This window comes from Chrysochloris asiatica, unplaced genomic scaffold (genome assembly GCF_000296735.1).
Source record: "Chrysochloris asiatica unplaced genomic scaffold, ChrAsi1.0 scaffold00275, whole genome shotgun sequence".
In the NCBI taxonomy this organism is placed as follows: Eukaryota; Metazoa; Chordata; class Mammalia; order Afrosoricida; family Chrysochloridae; genus Chrysochloris; species Chrysochloris asiatica.
Genome location: NW_006408793.1, coordinates 598,925 through 605,624, shown reverse-complemented (window position 1 = coordinate 605,624; position 6,700 = coordinate 598,925).

Below are 6,700 nucleotides of genomic sequence, written 5' to 3'. Positions count from 1 at the left end.
TTCTAAGGGACATTCTGGCTGTACTTCTTTCTTCCAAGGCAAATCTGTTTGTTCTTCTGGCAGTGCAGGGAACTGTCAATATTTTCCGCCAACACCATAATTCAAATGCATCCATTCTTTTACATCTTCCTTATTCATTGTCCCAACTTTCAAATGCATATGAAACTACTGAAAATACAAGACATGGGTCAGGCCTCTGTTAGTCCTCAAATTGACATCTTTGTTCTAGAATACATTAAGGTGGTCTTGTGTCTTAATATGTCTGTTGTAATCATTATGATCCATCTTCTTCTAGGTTTTTAAATGGTTACCAGGGCTTATAACCAGTTTATTTAGGCTGAGAATTTGCATTTCCACCAGGAAACACTGCATATGAATCCACATTTAACAACATCCCCATAAGAATAACCTGAGGATCTAGTTTAAAGGTAGGGTCTAATTCAGTATATTTGAAGTGGAAATGCAAATTCTGAGCAAGGGGATCAAACTGGAATAAACTGGTTTGAAGCCATGATGATTACTATGTCCTTGTTGTTGTTGTTATGTGCTATGGAGTCGGTTCAACTCACAGCGACCCTGTACAGGGTTTCCAAGGCTGTAAATCTTTACAGGAGCAGAAAGCCTCATCTTTCTCCTGCAGAATGGCTAGTAGTTTCGAACTTCTGACCTTGCGGTTCGCAGCCCGATTCGTAACCACTATCCTACCAGAGCTACTTGATAGTTAACTAAACAGTTTTTTAAAAAGCCAAAAGTTTTAAGCTAAAAAAAGAAAAAGGGAGAGGCAGAAGGTGACAAAGCAAAATGCCTACCAAATATTTAACAACTCCAAAATTATTGTTGTTGTTAGGTGCCATCAAGTCGGCACCAACTCATAGTGACCTTATGCACAGCAGAACATAACACTGCCCAATCCTGGGCCAACCTCACTACTGTTGCCACGCTTAAGTACATCGATGCTACCACTTGGCCAATTTATCTCGTTGGGGGTCTTTTTCTCTGACCCTCCTTCTCTGACCCTCCACCTAACTAAACATGATATCCTTCTCCAGCGACTGGTCCCTCCTGACAGTATGTCCGAAGTATGAGACACAAAGTTTGGCCATCTTGGCCTCCAAGGAGCACTCTGGATTGAACTATGGAGAATGAAATGAAATTCACCTAATTGAATGTGTTTTTTAATCATTTATTACTGAGGGAGGAGTCCTGGTGTGGCATTGTGGGTTAATGCTTTCAACTGTAAAGTCGGTTTGAACTGCAAGGTCAGCAGTTCAAGCTCACCAGCTGCTCCTCAGGAACCCTATATACAGGGTTGCTATGGGTCAGAATTGACTCGATGGCACTTAACAACAACAACAACTGCTGAAGCATAGAGACAAACGGAAGGCCTTGAGATTTATGTACTAGTGGCGTACTGATGGGTGATGGTTCAAACTCACCAGCTGTTCCTTGGAAACCCTATACACGGTTGCTTTGAGTAGGAATGTACTCAAAGGCACTTAACAACAACAACATCAAGACTCAATATGGAGTCCTGGTATGACACTGTAGGATTAGCAATGGGCCATCAGCCACTCCTCATGAACTCTATACAAGGTTGCTATCTATGAGTCATAACTGACTCAAAGGCAAGTAACAACAGACTCAATATGACCTCTTTAAAACTTAGGGGTGACTGACCCAAGCCATGGTATTTTCAATGACCTCACATGTGAAAGCTACATTGAACAATGAATAAGAATTGATGTATTTGAATGACAGTGTTGGTGAAGAATATTAAACAAGCCATGGGAACTGACAGCAGGAAATGCCCAGTTCCTGGTCCCTCTGGCCTGAAGGTGCTTGGGGCACCATGGAGGGGAGGAGCATGCCAGCTCCAAGCTAGGCTAACCACCCATTCATCTGGTCCAGCAAGCATGGGGACTGAAGTGGGGAGATGTGGGTAAGAGAGTGCCATGCACTGCCAGAGGAACAAACAAATGTGTCGTGGAGAAAGTACAGCCAGAATGCTCCTCATAAGCCAGGATGATAAGACTTCATCTCTCATATTTGAGGCATTATTCGGAGAGACCAGTCCCTGGAAAAGGACATCGTGCTTGGTAAAGTAGAGTGAGGAGACCTGACACAGTGGCTATACCATTGGGCTCAAATATAAAAAGCATTGTGAGGTCGGCGCAGGTCCGGCAGTGTTTCTGTGGTACACAGGGTTGCTACAAGTGGGAACCAACTGGACACAAATAATTTCTTCTCTTTTCACAATCTGCAATAGCATACATAGATGTTGAAGAACCTTTACAGTTTCAATCCGCCATACCAAACTATAAACTTCATGTGTAGAGTCTATTTGTTTCTTTACAGACATAGAGAAATGTTCACTGTTTGTTGAATAAATGAACTGTACTCGTGGTGTGGTGCTGTAGGATAAGCACTTGACTGGAAGGTCAGTTTGAACCCCAAGGCTGGCGGTTCAAACTCACCAGCCACTCTCAAAAACCCTACACAGGGTCACTATGGATAGAAACCGACTCCATGGCACTTAACAATAGCAACAATTCTAGGTGGAGCACTGTAGAATAAACACTGGACTGATAAATACAAGGTCAGCAACTCAAATGCACCAGTCACTCTTAGGAAACCCTAGACAGGGTCAGTATGAGTCGGAACCAACTCTATGTCACTTAACAACCACAACACCAACTCTGGGTATAGCCTAAAGTTAAATCTCATTGGAGGAGCTAGTTACCATAACAACAGTCTTTAAAAATAAACAAAGATACTATAAAAACCTATCTCACAAATTTTCTGCACCAAAGAATGCTAGATAAGTAGCACCCTATTCCCCAGTAGCAAGCCTGGGTAGCACAAGCAGTTTGCAGTTGGCTGCTAACTTCAAGATTGATGGTTCAAATCCATCCAATGACTCTGCAGAAAAATAGCCTGATGAAGTGCTTCCATAAAGCTTTGTTGTTAACTGACCCCAAGTCCATTCTGATTCATGGTAACCCATGTATACAGAGAAACACTGCCTCACAGGGTTTTTAGGGCTAAGATCTTTTGGAAGCAAATCACTAGCCCTATATCCTAAGACACCTTTGGATGTGTTAGAAACCTGTATGTGTTAGAAACCCTACAGGGCAATCAATTCTACTGTTAAACATGGGGGGGGGGGGGCTCAGACACAGTAAGCCTTAAGGTTTCATACACCAACCCAAAAACTCTATAACCGTTCTGTGAACTCGACTATCTTTAAATCATCACACCTGTTCCTTAATAAATTCCACTTTGAATGATTTGTGGTAGAGGTGGTGTTGATGATGCAAAACAACTGTGAAACACTCGACTGCTGTCTGAAAAGTCAGCAGTTTGAGTCCAATAGACGTTTCACAGAAGAAAGACCTTGTGAGATGCTCCCCTAAAGGTTACCAACCTAGGACTTCCAGCTAAATGGTGGACTAGGCAGACACTGCACAGACTCTCCACAATAAAGATAAAAACCCCAAAAACAAAACACAGTGCAGTTGTTGGTTCCAGAGAGAAGAAAACTCCAGGGGACTCACAATGTGGGTTTGGGAGGGACGTGACGTTGTTGTTAGATGGAGTTCCTATAGGCCTCAGTGCTATCTATATTCGGGGCCCGATGAAACATACACAGATGAAAATTCTGGACTCCTGGACTTCAGAGGGCAGGTTAAAGAAGTGAAGTGAATGCCTTCTGGGAAAAGCAGCTGAGTAGTAACAGCGCAAAAGGGGTACGGACTCATGAATGACCAATCAGACGAAGCATGACCACCTTGTAGGAAGCTTTGGCAACAGAAATACTGGCAGGGTAGATTCAAACAGGTGGACAGGAAAGGGGCCGTTTCTTCTTTCACCAAACTCCCCTAGTGACCAGAGGTGTGGCCAGCTCTCTCACTCATCAACAGCAACAGACCTGCTCCCCACAAGTTCAGAGCCACATGTTGGGAGCCAAGTCAGTGTGGCACCACTTTGGTGCCTGGGTTAATGCAAACTCGGTTCCAGGCCTACAAAACTCAAAGAGCCACCAGAAGAGCATTTATCCAGTCACCCTGTCCCCAGCTGCCCTATGGTCTTAACAGACACTGAAACCAGCTCCATCAAAGGTCTCCACAAACTAGTTCCAGATTGAGTGTCCAGGTGTGGCACTGTGAGTTAATGTTCCAGCATGTAAAGCCGTTTGAACTGCAAGGTTAGTGGTTCAAGCTCACCAACTGCTCCTTGAAAACCCTATACAGGATCGCTATGGGTCAGAACTGACTCAACGGCAATTCACAACAAGAACAAAGCCAATAGGAAGTCCGTCTAACAATGCAAGGAACTTCACAGTCATGTCTCTCCACACCCACATCATGAGCTCCTTAACTTGCTGGAGGCCCCTGAGTTCTCTCCTCTCCGGGATCAACAGCTGCACTGTTTGTTTTTGGGTTTTGTTCTGGTTTTTTTCCTTTTATTGTTTTGTTTATCCTTTCTCGTTTCTCTCTTTCCATTCCCTTGCATCTTATCCTTTCTATCTCTGCTTTTGTTTTTCCTTCTTTTTTTCTGTTTCTCACTCACCCTTTCAATCTTTCTTTACTACTCTCTACTTTTTTTCATCTTCCTGCTCCCTGCTTTTTCTAAGTGTATTGTTTTTGTTTCTTATTTCTCCCTTTTGCTTCCTCACTTTTCTCTTCTATAGCTCCATTTTCATGCTTCTTTAACTTATTTTTGTTATCCCAATGTTTTTTTCTTCCTTTTACTTTCTTTTCTTTTCTATAACTCCATTTCCTAAACCTCTTTTGTCTTTATAGTTAATTTTTTTGTGATTACTGTCTGTTTTTACTTTATTATTTTCTCATTTCATTGTTGGCTCCTTGTTTGTTCCTTCTGCTTTATTTTATTGTGTGTGTGTGGAGGGTGGGTTTCTCTTTCCCACCCCACAGGAGACAGCAAACATGCCCATACAGCCCAGACACAACCGTACCCTCTGTAGCCCCGCCCTCTGGGCAAGAGCCACTACTAGCTCTTATACTGCCTGATCAACAACAAACAGCAGTCAACACAAGCCACAAACACTACAAAATGAGGTGCACAAACAATGAATGAGAACAGTGAACACACTTCCATTCTCTAGCTACACCCATAGGAGACAGTTGGTGAGAGTCTAAGAATGCATCAACATACAATCATCAATTAAATGCAAATACAACAACCCCACAAAGTCTGGAAACAACAGAAACTTTTACGTCACATGAAAAAATGAGTAAATGGTTCAACCAAATGACCAAGATGCAAAGCCAGAAAACGTTTCTGAAGAAGAAAGGGTAATGAAACTAATTGAAAAAGAATTCAAAACAATGACAATTAGATACCTTCAAAGGACTGTCAAAAAAGATTGAGGAAAGTAATACAGAAAAAACTGTAGAAGAATTCAGGGAAACATTACAAGAACAAACAGACATAATAAATGCAAATTTTGAAGCAATACCAAACTTGGAATTAGAAATCCAGAAGATGAATAGTAAGATCTCAGATATGGACAAGACATTGAGGGGGCAAAGGAGTTGACTTGGAATGCAAACACGAATTAGTGAGCTTTAATATAATAACTAACAAACTAGAAGAATAATCAGGAAAGAGAAAAATTTCAAAGAAAATCTAAGAGTTATGTGGGACACCATAAAGAGTAACAATTTACAAGCAATCAAAATTCCAGAACAGAAAGAGACAATATAAAGAACAGAGCAAACCACTGAAGAGTAATTGGAAGAAAACTTCCCTAACACTGTGAAAGAAAAGAAGACAAGCATACAAGAAGCAGAGCAAACCCCAAAAGAAAACCATTGTCCAGACATAATAATCATAATCAAAATTTCCAAAACCAAAGACCAGGAAAGAATCCTAAGAGCAGCTCGGGAAAAATGTAAAGTTACATACAAAGTAGAACCAGTAAGACTAAGCCCTGATTTCTCAGCAGAAACCGTGTAAAGGCGGCGGCTATGGAATGACATATACAAAATTCTGAAAAAAGGAAAAAAACAATAATAATATATCCAGCAAAGCTGTCCCTCAAATACAATGGCAAAATTAGGATGTTTTCTGATAAACAATTAAAGGAATTTGTAATGAACAGACCAACATTACAAAAAATGCTAAAGGATGTTCTTTGGACTAAGAACCAACAACAGCAAACAACAACCTAAGATTACCATATACAACAACAACACCCAGAACTCAATCTAGATATAGAAGTATTTAAAATTAAACATATCTACATGACTAAAACTAGGGAATCAGAGATATCAATGTATAATGAAGTCAACTACACAGCAAAATGAGGAAATAGTATAGCTACAAAACTTCCAAATGACAAGGAAGTCAAGTAGATTTAAAGATAAAACACTGTTTAAATTTGGGGAAAAAAGTAACAAATTAAAAGGTAGCCTCATGAAAAATAATACACTGCATATCAGAATAAGAAAATGAGAGCTATAGTAATTAACACAACAGAAATTAAATGAAATGAAAATCCACCAACAAAATTAACTTAGCACAGAAAATTAGGTGCAACAAAGAAACTAGCAGTACTGCAAAATTACAGCAATCAATTCATCAATTCATACCTATGGATAATTACACTAAATGTAAATGGATTAGATATACCAATCATGAAACAGCGAGCATGGTGGATAAGAAAACAGGATTATTC